This window comes from Apium graveolens, chromosome 1 (genome assembly GCF_009905375.1).
Source record: "Apium graveolens cultivar Ventura chromosome 1, ASM990537v1, whole genome shotgun sequence".
NCBI classification, from domain to species: Eukaryota; Viridiplantae; Streptophyta; class Magnoliopsida; order Apiales; family Apiaceae; genus Apium; species Apium graveolens.
Genome location: NC_133647.1, coordinates 182,366,939 through 182,387,209, shown reverse-complemented (window position 1 = coordinate 182,387,209; position 20,271 = coordinate 182,366,939). Strand labels below are relative to the sequence as shown.

Sequence of the window (20,271 nt, the reverse complement as noted above, 5' to 3'; positions counted from 1 at the left end):
TTTTTATTTTAAAATCCCGACCGACTCTCGGTCTTATAATTATACGTCGCGCTCGTGGCGGCGGCATTAAACATTTTACGACATATACGTATTTTACAACATTGCTACATTATGCGAAAACTCAATTACTTAGCATCATTGCAAGCATGGAATTTATGCAAGTGATAAGAAAACAATCCTTTCAGAACACAACAGTATATGGAGTTGGGTGCATTAACTTGCCTGGGTATCTCGAGGTGGAGGATGCTCTAGGGTCCGCTCGAAAATCTATAACTATAAACACAAATCGCTTCGTTAGGTCCCGTTCTAATTTACGGTGACTCGCACTCATATGTTACTTATTATGTACCTTCTCGACTTATGTTACCCTTATTATTTCTTTAAGTACTTATTCATGTTACGGTCGCTTCCTTTTTCGAAGTACCTTATGTCCGTTTACATTTTCATCGTCGGCTCCACTTATGAGTTCTACGGCTTTCTAATCGCGCGGTCTTGGCTCCGATATTTTTATAAAATTGAAAAATCATTATTTTCACTTGAAATTTTCATAGAAGTTAAGGAACTCTATTTAATACTATGTAAAAATTTCATGATTTATGAACATTTTTAAGTCGATCATTTATATTTCCAAAGTTCGTGATTCGTAGCAGTTTTTGTCGTATAAATCACTTTTAGTAAAACGGTCATAACTTTTGATCCGTAAATCTGAATCAAGCGATTCAAGCGCCTAAACGATCCTTATAACATTTTGTATTATAATAAAGTATTATTTTTCAAGAAACTACATTTTATATATTCGGGACTTTCTGCAGAAACTCAATATTATGTTTTGTTCGTTTTAGCGAGATTACGGTTACGATCCGAGTTTCGTTTACGCCTTAAATCTCTATACTACCACCAAAAATCATCAAATCATCACGACCACACTAACTCCTCTCAATAACATCATGTTCTTGAGGCAACAATCTTCAACCTTAAATCTATTAACTAAACATCAAGATTACAACAATACATTCACTAAAACTAGGTTTACAACTATGTTCCAAAAGATTCTTGAACTTAAACCTTAAATAAAGATGAGTCAAAAATTTATACCTTTATTAAAAGTTTTAGATGTGTTCTTGATGATGGTGAAGTCTTGGGAGTGCTTGGTAGGGTTTTTGGAACCTAAATCAACCATTAAAATCAAGAAACCAAAGAAGAGTTACTATTCACACTATTCACTATCATCTTTCTTGAATTTATTTCACCCATCAAACCTTGATAAAATGAGCTTAAAAATTTGTCTTACCTTATTTTAGGATGTATGAAGCTTGAGAATTAATGGGGGAATTTTTCCATGACTAGAGCTTGAAGTTTTGAATTTGAATTCTTCTTATTTCTTGCTAGGGCCGAATGAAGAAGTTCTTGGGAGAGAGAGAGAGAGAGATCTTTTGTGTTGCTTCTTGGTTGCTTCTTGAATAAGACTTGTGTTATATGTTTGTACACTCTCTAGTATATCACCTAAACTAGAGTTACGTTGGCAAATCTTGGAACAAATCTTACTAGCATTCCTAGGTTACAAGCTAAGCTAGTTGATTTAGACTTTAGCTTACTATTCTTTAGCCTTAGGTGATCATTCCTATAAGTTTAGCTTACTATTTGATAAAGTAGCCATGGTTACTTTTCTACCATGGTTGTTTAGCGTAATACGTTTATTTATTCGTTTACGCGTTTGTTCGGTCGCTTAATAGTTTTTGTCATGATTTCTCGTAAACGGTTCGCGGCGTAAATCCTTTCGTATTTATTCTTTATGGTTTGAAGTATCGTTCTTGGATATAAATCCGTAGGGTTTTAAATTCATAATTATATTGTGATTCCCGTAATCCTCGATGGTTTGTAAATACAGTCATTTTTTAAAGTTCGTTTTCTTCAAAAACTAATAGCGTTAACATACACTCATTTGGTACGTATAATCATGTTATCAACTCCGAAACTCATTTTCTCATGCACAACATAGTGTGGGCTAAAACGTTTTCTCCGTCTGTCAGGGTTACTATTCATTAAATGTTTACAAAGTCTTAAAATTCGAGTTATTACACTGGGTGAGATCACGTGCAAACCTGCCATGGATGTCATGCATAGCATCCATCCTCCTCGCTAGACGCCTATACTGCGTCGAACTCAAACTAGCTCCAACATCTGCTCATGCTTCTTCCTGCTCCTGTTGCTGCGATGGACCAGCTTCTACACCCAATTCAGCTCTCCAAGCCACCTTGCTAGCCTGCTGCGTACCACCAGCATATGACTGAGGAGTTGGACTTCCTCCCAGCAGATGATCATAAGAATAACCAAGCCCCTTAGGATCGGGCTTGCTGCCATACCACTCAACCATGCTCAACAGCGTAGAACTGTCGATAGGAGCACTGGGAAGCTGCAACTGCTCATGTGCGGGCCAATAAGCACCAACTGCCACGCACAGCTTCGTCACAACGGATGATGTTTGATAAGTGGCATTTTATACCACTTAGAGTGTCTCATAACGGCTTGAATTGGTGTCTTAAACTCGAGTAGTTTGTGTATTTGATGCGTTTTCGAGTGTTTTTGCATTTCAGAGTATAACTTGCTTAGATAGGAGGATTTCATCAAAATAAGCTAAGGGGAGTGCTTGGGATCAGTCTCGAGGAGATGGGTGAAGAAATCGGCAAAAGCAGAAGCAAACCAAGGATTTTTTCAGAAAGGTTGCAGGCCCCCGCCTGGAATGAGCAGGCGACCGCCTGGTAGTAGGCGCCCGCGTGGAAGATGCAGGCGGCTGCTTGGGTGCGAAAATTCAGATTCTGGACTTTATTAAATCGAGTACGATTGGGCTTCTGTTGGTGCTGGTTTTTCTGGACTCTTATATAAACCTTATAGGGATACGTTTTCAAAGACAACCAGAACCAGATCGAGAGCGAAGGCGAGAAGATTTTAGCACGCAACAACGAAGAAGAGGAAGCATACGTTTATCTTGTGATTCTTTTAATTTGTTGTAACAGTGGATGCTAGTTTTCTTTATACTTTGAACCTTAATACTCTTGTAATGTACTTCATTATTTATTAAGTATTTTTATTAGTTTATATCGTTGTGTTATTATCATGCTTTCATATGAACCCATGGTGACGATGAGTTCTATTATGGGCTAATTGTGATCATGGGATTCTAGCGGATTTACTATGGATTTCTTTAGTTAATTGTTTAATACCTTGGTATGTGGTGATTGTATGATATCTAGCATAGGTTGTGCTTATTCGTCTTATGTGTGTCGCGAACATGTAAGATAGCCTGTTAATCTCTTGTGAAGCGACAGTGAATCTTGAGATTCGGAATTTGCCATGCTAGCATAGGTTCATGTATTGTATGCATGATTAGTGGGTAACTCTAACCGTTTTACTTGCCCTGTGTAATCATCATGAATAACTTGCGCTTAAATCGTTATGTTGTCAAATTCTGTAGACATATAGGGTCTCAACATAATTGATGACTATTCAACTTCTATCTTAATTGTGGATGCTTGGTAGAATGGTATTCGTACAACGAAAGTTGGCGTTTATCAGTTTCGTGTTATTCGATTCATATCATCACCATTACATGCTAAGGTTAATAACAATAACTATTGAATGAAGTAGTAATGAAGTTAGGATCTCATGTGTGTTTAATATTGTTAATTTAAGTGTTTAATTCTCATAGTTAATATTAGTTAATCAACCTTAATTGTTATTGTCTTGACATTGAAGAATAATCATATATTGGTGAGTAAGTGTTAATTAAATATAATTAATCAGAGTCTATGTGGGAACAAACTAGAAATCATTCTATACTACTTGCGTGTATTATTTAGCGCATGCTTTGTGCCTAACATAGTTAGTCGCTAATCACATGCTAATAATACACGCAAGTATAAGTGTTCGCAAGTAATATAAAATTATTTCTAGTTCATTCCCACAGAGACTGGCTTTGGTTAACTAATTAATTTATGCACCTAAGCAACAATGTATGGTTATTATTCAATGTTAAGACGATAACAAATTGAGGTTGTTTATAACTAAGAATTAAACTAACAATTATAACTACAAGAATAAGATTGACTGAATTAATATATATGACAAACATGGGATTCTAACTTTATTAAATACTTCATTCAATAGCCTTATTGTTCTTAACCTTAGCATGCAATGGTGACGATACTATTCAGATAACACGAAACTGATAACCGCCAACTTTCGTTGTACGAATACCATACTACTAGACATCCATAAAAGAGATAGAAGCTAAATAGACACCGATTATATTGAGACCCTATATGTCTATAGAATTTGACAACATAACGGTTTAAGCACGAGTTATCTATCTCGATTGCATAGGGCAAGTAAGATGGTTAAAATTACCTACGAATCATGCATAACAATACATGAACCTATGCTAGCATGGAAAGTTCTAAATTCTTAAATTCACTTTTGCTTCATTAAGAATTAACACACTATTTTATAAGTTCGCGACGCTTATAAGACGAATACGCACAACCAATACTAGGCTATCATACAATCACCACATACTAAGGCATCAAAACAAATTAACTAAATAAATCCATAAATAAATCCGCTAGAACCCCACGATAATGATTAGCCCATGATCGGACTCATCATCAACGTGGGTTCCGATGAAAGCATGATATAACAAACATAGTCTTTATAACGAATAAATAAACCAAGTATGAAACAAGAGTAAGGTTCACAAGTAATAAAACTAGCATCCAAGTTACAACTTAAAACAAAGATTCACAAGTAAAAACAAGATCTTCTTCGTCTTCGTTGAATCGTGCTAAACGGTCTTCTTACGGCTCTCCTTGCGCTCTGCTACGTCTCTCTCTTGATAACGTCCTTATTTGAATATATATAGCAGCCCTAATCAATCTGGAAGTCTCCCAAATAGAATTACATTAGAATCAGGATTCAAAACTTTCGCACCGGCGCGGCCGGGCGCTATCACAGCGCGGGCGCGCTGCCTTTCTGGAATCCTGGCGCGGCCGCGCGCTATCACAGCGCGGCCGCGCCGTCCTTATGGGAAAAACTCAGATTTCATCTTTTTCTTTGCTGCTTCGAGCCGGCTTTCAACGAGCTTTAATTCCAACACCACCTTGACACCAAATTAGCACCAAAACAATGCTAATTCACCTGATTACCTAGATATAGCCTGAAATGCAAAAACATTCAAAAACACGTTAAAACACTTAACAACTTGAGTGCAAACACATCAATTCAAAGCTTATTAGAGCATTATAAAGTGTCATAAATTCCACTCATCATACCCCCAAAATTGAATCGATGCTTGTTCTCAAGCATAAACAGACTCAAAAAACTAGAAAATAAAAATATGCATGAATGCAACTAAATGAATGCAACGATCCCCATAGAATAACTAAACCAATCAATAAGCAACACTTCAGCAAATGCAGTTACTCACATAAAGATCAAGCAAATCTCACAAATCAACCTACAAACCAAAGGCGTGCGTGTGTGCAACTGCCTACAGATATACTATCATAACTAGATCAACAATCATGACTCACTACTCACCAAGACAATTGCAAGTTTATAAATAGAATAAAAGCTAGACTCAAAATAACTTATAACACTTCAATACTTATATCAGAGTTTAACATGGATTCACGCTTTTATTCACAATAAAATAACACAAGTATGCTTATTTGATCGTGCAATGAGGGAGGTCCATAAAAGACATATACAATAGTACCCATGTAGCGAGCGTTAGGTTAGTGGATCCCAGACTATAAATCCTTAGGTCACTACTCACAAACTCCCCTAAGAACTTACTAACTCGAGTACTAAAGAGCCCACTCGTGATAAATTATACATAACACTTATCCTTTTTTTTCTTTTTTTTATATTTTTTCACAATTTCTGAACGAGTGCGTTTCGCTCCATCTCGCTCAACCCTAGACTACTCATATATATATGAGCCGGCTACTAGCCATTTGACACCTAGCCATACAACTAGCAATGACATCCAATTTTCTCTAATTTTTTAAATATCCATATCTTTTATTATTAAGAGAATATCCTAAATTCTAAATATAAACAAGCGATTAAACCTCGACAAACCAACAAACCATGATCATGATCTAGCACTCTAGAAACCTATAAGACTTAGTGAAATACAATTGCCTCTAGCATGCCAATCAATTCGATAAGACTCAACATCACTAAATATGACATCACTACACTAGCATCAATATCACCAATTAATCAGAAAAATCATCTAAGGGATCATGTTATATTGCAAATGCATGAAAACTATATGAACAAAATATCAAAACTACCAAAAATAAAAAAATAAAAAAACTACATGGCAAAATATGCAACTAAATGAACTAAAAACTATCATGAACATGCAACTATATCATGCAACTATATGAGACTCACACAAAACATATATTCCTTTAACTACTACCCCCAAACTTAAAATATTCACTGTCCTCAGTGAGGTAATGGTAAGGAATTCAGGCATACCTACTGCGAATCAGAATCCTCACCCTCAACAGGTGGAGTGTCAGGAGTGTCAGGAGGCAAATACACGGAATCATCACCAAATACTGGCCACTGGATGTCAACTCTGGTGGCTCTGAATGCAGTCCCAAGTGCCTGGGTGAGATTATGTGCAAACCGACTATGGATGTTGTGTATCGCATCCATCATCCTCGTGAGACACCTATACTGCGTCGAACTCAAACCAGCTCCCATACCTGCTCCTGCTCCCTCCTGCTCCTGCTCCCTCCTGCTCCTGCTCCTGCTGCGACAGACCGGCCTCCTCTCCATACTGAGCTCTCCAAGCTGCTCAGCGGGCATGCTGAGAACCTCCCGCAGTAGCAGCCTCCATGGACCTACCACCTGGCAGATGATCATAAGAGTACCCAAGCCCCTTAGGATCGGGCTTTCCGCCATACCACTCAACCATGCTGTGCAGCGTAGAACTATCAATAAGAGCAATGGGAAGCTGCAGCTGCTCATGTGCGGGCCAATGAACACCAACTGCCACGCACAACTTTGTCACCACGGACGCATAAGGAATAACACCTATAGTACCTCACCTCAAGAATGTCAAAATCCCCTGATAAATCACCATCCCCAAATCATTATAATTGCCTGAAGAATACCCCATAGCAGACGAGCACGCTCCACATTAATCTTATACACATGCGAAGATGGCATAATGTTAGCACAGATAAACGAGTTCCAAGCTCGTGCAAACCTGTTCATGCACGACACAGGGAACGTGGAGTAATCAATAGTTCCCTTCTTGAACTTCCAGTGAGTCTTAGGCACACAGAAAGTTGAAATAATCAGATCCAATTTGAAGTCCTCGGGAGTCTTATCATTCCAAGTGGCCCGATCGGGCTTCCTTGCAGGCTGCTCAATCACTCTCCTAATAGCATTAGCACTGTACTAGATAGTCATCCCCTTACTACCGTGAAGTCATTCTTCTCCGCCTTAGCATTGACATCGAACTCCCGTACAACACTCTTGGGCACAGCAGCGGGAGCCTCACAAAAAGGAACCCAGCCCATCTCAAGAATCATCTGCAACAGCATATCATCATTCCCTGATGGCAGAAAACCCCGCTCCTGAGCAATAGGCTTCGAGAGAAGCCTCGTGTACTCCTCCTCAGACTCAGGAGTAGAAAACCTGGGCCTCACACCTCCCGCAGATGAAGAATCGGTGGTGCTGGTGCTTACTTGTGTTCTTTGTCTCTTGGGTGCCATCGGGATTGAAGAAGAGAGAATAAAAGCTTAAGTGTTTAGAGAGAATTTGTGTTTGAGAGTTTGTGAATTGGTGGAAAAGTGGTGTATAAGTGTATGTATTTATAGGTGGAGAGGTGAGAATTCTATAAGGAATAGAAGTGGGAATTAATTATGGGAATCGTGGGAATAATGGTTTTGATTGGAAGAGGGAATTATAGGATGTGGAAGAGTAAAAATCAGGTTGGAATTGATTTTTGATTAAAAGTCCCGAAATTACCTTGTAAACTACTGCTTTATTTTTTTCGAACAGGGACAGCGCGGGCACACTCACTCTCTGGAAAACCAGTGCGGGTGCGCGCTAGATCATCGCGGGCGCTTGGTTACTGGAAAAATGGCGCGGCTGGGCGCTAGATTAGCGTGGGCGCGCCCAGCTTCTGTAGTTGGCCCTGAAATTTTTTCTTTTTCTGATTTTTTATGTTTTTCTCCTTTCTTGTTGCTTCCTCTACCTACTAATGTACAACATACTTGGGTTGCCTCCCAAAAAGTGCTTATTTTATATCGTTAGCTCGATATAGAATCTTGATCAAATGGACAATAAAACAGCACTAAGCACCTCACGGATTGTCATTTCACTATAGTAATGCTTCAATCTCTGACCATTAACCTTGAATGCTTGACCCGGATCATTCTCAAAAATTTCCACCGCTCCATGTGGAAACACAGTTTTGACAATAAACGACCCTGACCATCTTGACTTCAACTTTCCAGGAAAAAGACGGAGACGAGAGTTGAATAAAAGAATTTGTTACCCCAGTACAAATGATTTGAGCACTAGACCCCTATCTTGCCACCTCTTGACTTTTTCCTTGTATATTTTGTTGTTCTCATAAGCTTGCAGTCGAAACTCGTCAAGTTCATTCAATTGAAGCATCATCTTCTTTCCAGATGCATCCAAGTCCAGATTCCATTTATTCAAAGCCAAATATGCATTATGCTCGAGCTTCACAGGCAAATGACACCCTTTACCATAAACCAACTGAAATGGCGACATTCTTAATGGAGTTTTGTAAGTTGTTCTATAAGCCCAAACAGCTTCATCAAGCTTCAAAGATCAATCTTTCCTTGATGGACACACCACTTTCTCTAAAATACGCTTTATTTCTCTGTTGGACACCTCAGCTTGACCATTCGTCTGAGGATGATAAGCCGTAGCAATGCGATGATTCATATTATATCTTTGCATCATAGCAGTGAACTTGCGATTGCAAAAATGCGACCCCTCATCACTGATTATGACTCTTGGAGTTCCAAACATTGTGAATATCTGCTTATGAAGAAAATTAAGCACCACCTTCGCATCGTTCGTTGGCAACTCTATAACTTCAACCCATTTCGACACGTAATCAACCTCCAACAAGATATACTGATTGTTACAAGATGAGACGAATGGCCCCATGAAGTCAATTCCCCATACATCGAAGACCTCAACCTCGAGAAGCACATTAAGAGGCATCTCATCCCTCTTAGACATATTACCCACACGTTGACATCGATCACATTTCAAAACAATATGATGAGCATCTTTAAACAAGGTCGGCCAAAAGAAACCTGCCTGAAGAATACGAGTTGATGTCTTTTCTCCACCATAATGTCCTCCATAAGCCGTTGAGTGGCAATCTCGCAAGATCGCCCCCGTTTCGCTGTAAGGAATACATCTCCTGATGATTTGGTCAGCTCCTTATCGAAAAAGAAATGGCTCATCCCACATATACCACTTCACTTCATGTAGAAACTTCTTCTTTTGAGCATATGATAAGTCAGGATGCATGATATTACTCACAAGGTAGTTCACAATGTCTGTAAACCACGGTTCTTCTTCTTGCACTCCATACAGCTACTCGTCGGGAAAAGACTCATTTATCAATGTCTTATCCAATGAAGTAGCATTAGAGTTCTCCAAATGCGTGAGATGATCAGTGACTTGATTTTCAGTCCCTTTTCTGTTCTTGGTCTCTAGTTCAAATTCTTGGAGCAAAAGAACCCATCTAATCAATCTAGGCTTCGAGTCCTTCTTTGAGACGAGATATTGAATTGTTGCGTGATCAGTGAAAACTGTCACATAAGTCCCAAGTAGATATGATCGAAATTTCTCAAAACCATAGACAATAGACAAAAGTTCTTTCTCCGTAGTAGTATAATTCAGTTGAGCACCATTTAGGGTCTTACTAGCATAGTAGACCATATGAAATATGTTGTTCTTCCTCTGCTCAGGAACGGCTCCAACTGCATAGTCACTTGCATCACACATCATCTCAAAAGGTTGGCTCCAATCAGGTGCAGTTATGACAGGTGCCGTGATTAAACTCTTCTTCAATGTCTCAAAAGCTGTAAGGCACTATCATCAAACTTGAAAGGAACATCTTTTTCTAGCAAACTGCTCAATGGCTTCGAAATCTTAGAAAAGTCTTTAATGAAATGCTTGTAGAAACCCGCATGACCAAGAAAACTGTGAATTCCCTTAATAAAAATGGGTGGAGGAAGATTCTCGATGACCCCCACCTTGGCCTTATCCATCTCAAGACCTTTACTAGAAACCTTGTACCCAAGAATAATTCCCTGTCGCACCATAAAGTAACATTTATCCCAATTGAGAACCAGATTGGTCTTAACACACCTTTTGAGAACATGTCCAAGATTTTGCAAGCATTCATTAAAAGAATCGCCAAAGACTGAGAAATCGTCCATGAATACCTCCACATTCTGGCCAATCATATCAGAAAAAATGGCCATCATACATCTCTGAAATGTGGCTGGTGTAGCACACAGACCAAAAGAAGATCGGATTGAGCCTTCTTTGCTACTCGATCGTAGGCTTGCTACCTTCCTCTAGAAGAATTTTATGCATGCCGTAAGAAGGGCTGATTCCCTTGATATCTGTTATAGTCCAGAAAATTACTGAATCGAACTCTCTTAAAATCCTCAGAAGCTTCTCCTCGTCACTACCTAAAAGGTCGGATGCAATAATAATAGGCAAAGTAGATGCATCACCTAAAAACGTATACCTCAAATGCTCAGGTAAAGGCTTAAGCTCGAGAGTAGGAGCTTCCTCAATAGATGGCTTGATGCATTTAGGAGCTTTGTTCAATTCCTCCATTCCAAGAGATTTAAAAGGCATATCAAACTTCCTTTTCCAGGGGAAGCATTTAAATATTACAATTGTTCTTCACCTTCGTCATCTTCACTATCAGAATTTCCCAATAAGGCCTTCTCTAAAACATCAGACCTTAGCAAGTGATCAAGTTTTGATGTGACCACCGAATCGACCAACTCCACTTTAAGCACTCCTATTATCAGTAGGAAATTTCATAACATTGAACACATTAAAAGTAATATCATGATCCACAACTCGCATCGTAAGCTCACCCTTCTGCACATTTATCAAGGTTCGGCCAGTTGCCAAGAAAGGTCTTCCCAAAATTATGGGAATCTTCTTATCTTCCTCAAAATCAAGAATGACGAAATCAGCAGGGAAGATGAGTTTATCAACATTGACCAAGACATCCTTCACAATACCTCGCGGATATGTAATAGAACGGTCGGCCAACTGCAAGGTCATATAAGTTAGTTTTGGATCAGGCAAGTCCAACTGCTTGAAGATTGACAAAGGTATCAGATTGATGCTAGCTCCCAAGTCACATAAGCATCTGTCAAAAGACACTTTTCCAATAGTACACAGAATAGTGAAACTACCAGGATCTTTAAGCTTCGGAGGTAATTTCTGTTGCAGCACAGCACTGCATTCCTTCGTGAGAGCGACAGTCTCTAAATCATCTAGCTTCACTTTCCGAGAGAGAATACCTTTCATAAACTTTGCATAACAAGGCATCTGCTCAAGAGCCTCAGCGAAAGGTATGTTGATATGAAGTTTCTTAAAAACCTCCAGAAACTTCTCAAATTGCTTGTCCATCTTTTTTTTCTACAGCCGCTTAGGAAAAGGATGTGGAGGATAGATCTGTTTCTCCCCTGTATTACCCTAAGGAGGAGTGTGCTCAACAGTAGTCTTCCTTGGTTCTACTTCTTCATCCTGCTGCTCTACTTCTTTCTCAACCCCAGCTTCTTCAGTCAACTCTTGAGTTTGTTCGGGATTCACAACCTTTCCAGACCTCAAAGTGATTGCCTTTACCTGCTCCATGGCTTCCCTCTTTCCTGGCACTTCAGTGTCACTAGGTAGTGTACCAGGCTGACAATTTAGCAAGGCATTGGCAATTTTTCCAATTTGATTTTCCAAGGTCTTGATAGAAACAGCTTGACTCTTGCACATAAGCTTCAACTCCTCTAATTCAGATTTTTCATTAGCTTGCTGTAGCTGAAGTTGCTGTCTAGGAGCATACTGCGGTTGCTAAAAACCAGGGGGGTTGTACTGTTTAGCTAGATACTGCTGATTATGTTGTTGAACCACATTCTGAGCATTCCTCTAGCTGAAATTTGGATGATTGCGGTTGTTATTATGATAGGTGGCTGGCACAGGTTGCTGTGATCGCTGGAAGTTGCTCACGAACTGAGCTGATTCACTAGAAATTATGCACTGATCAGTCTCATGGGCACCAACACAAAGCTCGCAGACACTAGCGGTTTGATTAACTCCATAATTAGCCAAAGTGTCCACCTTCATCGTCAACACCTTAAGTTGGGCAGCGATAGCAGTTGCTACGTCCAACTCTAGAATTCTAGTGACTTTTCCCTGAGTCGACCTCTGGGAAGGATTCTGATATTCATTAGCAGCCATCAGTTCAATAAGTTGATAAGCTTTAGTATAATTCTTAGCCCACAAGGCTCCTCCTGATGCTGCATCAAGCATGGATCTAGAAGTAGCACCCAATCAATTATAGAAATAGTTGATAATCATCCAATCAGGCATGCCATGGTGTGGGCACTTCCTTAGTATCTCCGTATATCGATCCCAAGCCTCACATAGAGATTCTCCTGTTTGCTGAACAAACTGAGTATGAGCATTCCCGATTGCAGCAGTCTTCGCCATGAGGAAGAATTTAGTGAGAAACTTTTGCGCCAGATCCTCCCATATGGTGATTGACCCAGGTGGTAGAGAATGTAACCAGCACTTAGCCTTGTCCCTCAGAGAGAATGGGAAGAGACGCAGCTTGATAGCATCATCAGTCACATCATTGAACTTGAAAGTGTCGCAGATCTCGATGAAATCCCTTATGTGCATGCTGGGGTCTTCTGTAAGAGAACCCCTAAACTGAACTGAGTTCTGTATCATCTAAATCGTGCTTGACGTGATCTCAAAAGTGTTAGCCCTGATGGCTGGTCTTATGATGCTATACTGAATGTCATTGATCTTAGGCTAAGAATAGTCAATCAAAGCCATCGGATTTTCTGCTTGATCTCCCATCGTTACTACAACTGGTTCTTCAACTTTTTTTTCTTCCTCTACCTTTTCTTTGTCCTCAAAAACTTCCCTACGAACCACTATCGCTTCTTCCTCAGCTTGATCCAGATTTCTCTTACGAGTCCGAGAACGCGTATGCATACACGCTCGCTAGATAACCTGAAATAAGACAAGAAAACAAATAAGTAACAATGTCTGAGTCAATGAACTATAACGACCATTGATGGAAAATATATAAACTAAAAATTAACACTGCAGTCCCCGGCAGTGACGCCAAAAACTTGTTAATCGTTAATCACACGCTAATAATACACGCAAGTATACGTATTCGCAAGTAATATAGAATTCTTTCTAGTTCGTTCCCACAGAGACTGGCTTTGGTTAATTAATTAATTTATTCACTTAAGCAACAATGTATGGTTATTATTCAATGCTAAGACGATAACAAATTGAGGTTGTTTATAACTAAGAATTAAACTAACAATTATAACTACGAGAATAAGATTGACTGAATTAATATAGATGACAAACATGGAATTCTGATTTCATTAAATACTTCATTCAATAGCCTTATTGTTCTTAACCTTAGCATGCAATGGTGACGACACTAACCAGATAACATGAAACTGATAACCGCCAACTTTCATTGTATGAATACCATACTACCAGAAATCCATAAAAGAGATAGAAGCTGAATAGACACTGATTATATTGAGACCCTATATGTCTATAAAATTTGACAACATAATGGTTTAAGCACAAGTTATCTCTCTTGATTACATAGGGCAAGTAAGATGGTTAAAATTACCTACGAATCATGCATAACAGTACATGAATCTATGCTAGCATGGCAAGTTCTAAATCCTTAAATTCACTTTCACTTCATTAAGAATTAACACACTATCTTATAAGTTCAGGACACTCATAAGACGAATACGCACAACCAATACTAGGCTATCATACAATCACCACATACTAAGGAATCAAAATAAATTAACTAAAGAAATCCATAAATAAATCCGCTAGAACCCCACGATAACGATTAGCCCATAATCGGATTCATCATCAACATGGGTTCCGATGAAAGCATGATATAACAAACTTAGTCTTTATAACGAATAAATAAACCAATTACGAAACAAGAGTAAGGTTCAAAAGTAAGAAAACTAGCATCCAAGTTATAACTTAAAACAAAGATTCACAAGTAAAAACAAGATCTTCTTCATCTTCGTTTAATCATGCTAAACGGTCATCTTACGGCTCTCCTTGTGCTCTGGTACGTCTCTCTCTTGAAAACATCCTTATTTGAATATATATAGCATCCCTAATCAACCTGGAAGTCTCCCAATTAGAATTGCATTAGAATCAGGATTCAAAACTGTAATAACCCCAATTTTTGAGAAATTTTGAAACCCTTATGAATAGTGTTTTTGCTGAACGAGAAAACTTTTCATGCCACGCTATGTAGGGGTTCTGTTATTGATCTTATGGGATATTATTAGTACTCTATGAAGTATATAAGTGTATGTAAAGATCGTCAGAATCCAATTCCGAACACTTTGGTTTTTCCCGGAAATCCACAAGATACGGAGAGAATTGAGTATAAGGTAACAGGATAAAAAGGATTTAAATTAAAGGATTATAATAGAGGATCATAAAAAGGAATATAATGTATTGAGAAAGGTTAAGGGAACCTAAGTAATAAGATCCCGGGTATGATCCTTCAAACGATAAACGAGAACGAAAGTTAAGCGAACCGTATAACAGATCAGCGGTCATTAGGCAAACGATTAGGAAGTTAATCAAAGAGATTAGTGGGAATGATGTCATCCAACCAATAGAAAGAGGACAAGGAAGTGAGGATGACATCATGAGGATGACATAAGCATGACATGGGAAGGAAGGAGGTGTGGTGGCTTTGTAACCACACAAATCCAAGGGCAAGAAGGTAATTGACTAAAGCAAGCACAAAAACCAATCAACCAAGCCAAGTAAAATCATTTTCATCAAAAATCAAAAGCAACCAAGGCTTTGTTCTTCATTGCTCACGGCTTTTCACTATTCAAAAGGCAAGAGAAATTCAAAATCCAAGATCCAAGCTTCCTAAATTGGTAAGATAATTCCCTAATCATCTTCATGCTTAGTTAGGACTATATCATGAGTTTAAGCCATTAATTCCTTCTCAATCTTCTTCATTTAATCAAAGAAGAAGACAATGAATAGTGTTTTCAAGTTTTTAACTTGAACTTTTTCTTGTTTTCTTGAAGATCCAAGCATTCTTAAGACTTCTCAAAGCTTCTTAAGGCTTCCTAGCTCCACCCACCACTTCAAGGAAGGTATACCATCTCCAAACCCTAGATTCCTATATATTATAAGATGATTTTGATTAGTGGGTTGATATTGTAGCTTGTTGTTATGATTTAGAGTTTAGGATTTGGAATGGTAGTGAAATGGAATGGTAATTGTTGTGGTTTTGATTTAAAGGAACTTAAGTATGATTAAAGTTAAGTTTAGGCATAAGTATGAATGATTAAATTGAATTGGTTGGGGTTGTTATGATGTGATGAGGATGGATGTTGGTTGTATGTTGGATTTGAGGTTGGTTTGTGGTTGGTGTTGAATGGTTAAAATTGGGAAATCGCGTAAACATAGCCGTCGTAACGTCCGATTTTCTTTAGACTGTTTTTGTGCATAACATTAGGACCCGAGAACCCCCTGCTAGATTATGACCACTGCCATGATTAGATAGCTCATGTTACGAGCTTCGTTTTGATATGTAGTTCGTTCGATTCCGATGCACGGTTTAGGAGGAACGACCGTTTCAAGTAACGGCGTTTCGCGAACGAAACTTTTTCCCTCGCCTTACTTTGAAACATAGATTAAAGACCAAAAAGGGTTAATTAATGTATGAAACATTTATGGTAAGTGTGTTAGGCAGTTGGTAAGACACTCGCGAAGGAATCGCTTTAAAACTCGTAAAGGTTAAATTATTAAAAATGGTGGAGCCGAGGGTACCCGAGTGGCTTAAGCGAATCAGTGAGCGCAAAACAAGCGTTAGAGTCTAAGTTAGTTAAAGTATAGATTTACAAGTGATTTTGGTTTAATTCCAACTTACTTGTTGTTTATAGGTTACCAGACTCGTCCCGAGCCATTCGTAACCCCAGTCGCTCAGGCAAGTATTCTATCCGTTATACTGTTGTTGTGATGTATACATTTGTATATGCATGATCTTGCGATAAATGCATATTGGTTATTTAGCAAATTCTTGCGATATATTGTAGCATGTGATATGATATATATGCATGCCTGTTTCATATTCTTGAAATATATCTGTTGGTTCAGTTGATAATACCTATGCTAGAGGATAGCGGTAACTTGCATATACCCTTAGTATAGGGACCCAAAGGTGAAAATATTTTCTAAAACCGGGAGTCGAGGATCCCGAGTAGATTTTGTATATATGGATATGGATATATATATATATATATATTTATATATATATATGGTTATAGTTTTCCAAACTATTAATCGAATAAGGTTTATTCGATAACTTTAACTTTATTTTATTATTGAATATTATTTCGAATATTATTCGAAGGCGTATGACTCCTTTATATTAAATGAATATTATTTTGAATATTCATTCGAGGACTTATGACTCCTTTTATTTATTTATCTGAATATTATTTGAATATTCATTCGAGGGCTTATGACTCAGTTTATATTATTTAATGAATATTATTTGAATATTCATTTGAGGATCTATGACTCCGATTATTATTTCATTAGAGAATAAACTGTTAATAATCAAACTTATTTTCGATTATTCAAATAAAGATAATACTTTCATATAAGTATATCTTTGGTTATTTAAAACTCGTTTCAAGTATAAGTTTTAATACTTCCACTTCAATTATTTTTATAAAGATTATTCTTATGGGAATATTATTTAAATAATAATATTCAGTCATTTTCTAAATATTCTGGGGACTGATTTACTTCATTAAATCAGCTTTACTCCAAACACTCTATAAAGTGTTTTCGAGTCTTCAAAATGATTTTTAAAAGTTAGAGCGGATCCCAAAACTCAATTTTATATTTAAGATCTTCCTTTTTAAGGGGATTTAAATACTCGCTTAAAACCTGAGGGATCCGGCTCTGTGGTGTATTTTATATTCGCAATAAGGTTGCAGTTTTGGTAAATGAATTGATTACTTACCCAACGTTCGGGAAGTAAGTCCATCTATTGAGTCGGCATAAGCAACATGGGCTCAGTGGGCGTCCATGATAGTGTAAGTGGCTTAGTGGGAGTCCATCAAATGCATAAGTGGCTGAGTGGCAGTCCAGCATAAGGTCCTAATTATGACCAGGGTGATGACCAGTGGGGAATTCGTCCATCTACTAGTAGAAAAGGTTACTTATGGGTATCTTTGCCTGATCAGCAAGATATCTGGTTTATGCCAAAGGTTTTCTTTTCCTTCCAAATTCATTGTATATTGCAACTCTGTTCATACTTTACATAACAGAGGTTCCAGGAAATGTTTTAGAGATATATATATGTGGATATATATATCGGGACTAAATAAAGTATCTCATAACTTTTTCATTCAATAATATTTCAAAGATTGAATCTATTCAAGTCTTAACTTGTGGTCTCATCTATGGGATGTTTTTCTTAAAACTAATTATAACTTGAATGGTGGTAGTTCAAGTAGTATTTGGAAAAGATATAAGTATATTGGAGTATTTTGTAACTTCATCTTTTAAACTTATATCTAGTAAATGATTATCTTATGCATGACAAAGATTTTCAGAAAAATGTTGAGACAAGGTTAGATATATGAGATCACCTTGCAACGATATTTTTATACAGTTATACACTGGAATTCTGTGTGTATTATGCTTGGAAGAGGACTTCCAATATTTTGAAAAGTATATATGTATATATACTGAATATTTTGCGACTTTATCGCATTAAGATATCAAACTTGGTTCATTTCTTTTGACCAAGACTTTCATGAGTATTATGAGTAGGCTCATATATTGTAAATCATTATACATATTATTTTGGTGGGCTTGCTGCTCACCCTTGCTTTATTTCTTCATCACACAACAACAGTTAGGAAAGATGGCCAGACTCCAGCAGACCCAGCGCAAGCGCGTGGGAAGCGTCCTGTGTCTTCCCGTTGATGTTGTAGCTGCTATAGCTGCAGAGGTAGATCTATTGTAGATCAGACCATCTACTTTTGAGAATCAATTATGTATAATTATAACTTGTGGCAGATAATGGCAATTAACTGTAAATTTATCAAGTAACCATTTTGGGTTGTAATAACTTTTAAATTGTGGATTCAAAGACTTGTACTTATTTAAATTTCATCTCTGAGACTATAACGGGTTGTGGTGTGTGTTAGTGTGGGGTCACAGCATAAGGTTATTTATTAATTAAGTGAAGTGATATTGTGGAAAGAAAGACCGTGACGACTCGGATCCCCGACCCCGGATCTGGGGGTGTTACAGAAATGGTATCAGAGCCAAGCGTTATAAACCTCAGAGATGATGGGACGTTAAGATAATAAGTTAACTAAGATAATAAGAACTCTTGCCAAGTTCATAGTCGGACTACCTAATGTAGTACTGACAGTTAAAACCCTTATGGGAACCCTTATAAATATCGTGATAGGAGCGTAGTTCGTTATCGTATATGGTAGCGGGACACCGAACCCTGAGGTTGAGGAGCAACAACGCGATGATGTATTATTACTTATTGGAGATCAGATTATGGATCCGATAGAGTGTCCTAACGCAGGACCGGATGATGTTGATATTGAGGATGTAACGGTTGAAGATGTTATCCTAGAAGGGATTGTTGCTGAGGAGGATTCCGTGAAGGATCCTGACAAGAATGAATAAAGGACCACTGAGGAATTGATGACCATGGTTAGGGCAACTCCCAGAGGTAGGATTGGCCGGCTACTATCGTAGATTGGTACAGGACTTTGCGAAGATCGTAGCCCCTTTGACGCGGCTTACTCATAAGAATGAGAAGTTTGAATAGACAGAGAAATGCGAGAACAGCTGTTAAGAACTGAAGCAAAGGTTGGTGACGGCCCCTATGTTGGCGTTGCCGGATGGAAAAGGAGATTTTGTGATTTGGAAGAGACGTTTCGCATAAGGAATTAGGGTGCTTCTTATACAGCACAGCAAGATAATCGCGTACATGTCAAGACAATTAAGGTAATATGAAGTTCGATATCCCCGCCCATGAGCTTAGGCTCGTGGCAATAGTTTTACCCTAAAGATTGGAGGCACTACTTGTATGGAGAGAAGTGCGAGAATTACCTAAGCCATAAGTGCTCTAGTACATTTTCACGTAGAAAGAGCTCAACATATGCCAGAGGGGGCAGTTAGAGCTAATCAAGAATAATGATTGGGAGATTCTTTATCATTCGGGGAAAGCCAATGTGGTGGCTGATGCCCTTAGTAAAAAGGAGAGACTCAAGATGATAATGTCTTTGGGAGAGTTTATAAGAGATTTTGGAAATAGTAGTGAAGGTAACCGGAGCCGGTACCGAAAAGCTGTTTGAGATTGCAATAGAGACCGAATTATTGGAAAAGAGCATACGGTGCCAGAGAAAGGTGATGAATGAAGGCAGAGAGCCAACAAATAAATATGAGATTAATACCGAGAAAGATGATAAGGGAATAATGAGGTATTCCTATAGAATTTGGATTCCAAATGTTCAAGAGCTTAAAGATGAGATCTTAGATGAAAGTCATAGTTCAAGGAATAAGATTAAGGGCAAACCCTGAATGTGATAGTCAGGGAGGACGCCATCAAGATAGAAGGAACCCATGGCATAATGGAGTGGAAAATGAGGATTTTAAATTAAAAGATGACCCCAATTATGGGGAGTAGGATGAAACATTTCATACTAAGGAAACAGAAAGTCGAGTAAGGAAAGGAGACCCGAGACGGTACTCCTATACGACAATTCATGGACCTATCTAGAAAGAACTTAGACTATTATCCCCAACCACCACCCTGAGGAGACAGTGCGGTGAGAAATTCTTTCAGGACCTTTA

At 38.2% G+C, this 20,271-nt stretch overlaps 1 pseudogene; it reads left to right on the top strand.

Annotated features, from left to right (window-relative positions):
• Positions 1-12,691: 12,691 nt before the first annotated feature.
• Positions 12,692-12,788, top strand: LOC141683757 (small nucleolar RNA R71; annotated as a pseudogene).
• The last annotated feature ends 7,483 nt before the right edge of the window (positions 12,789-20,271 follow it).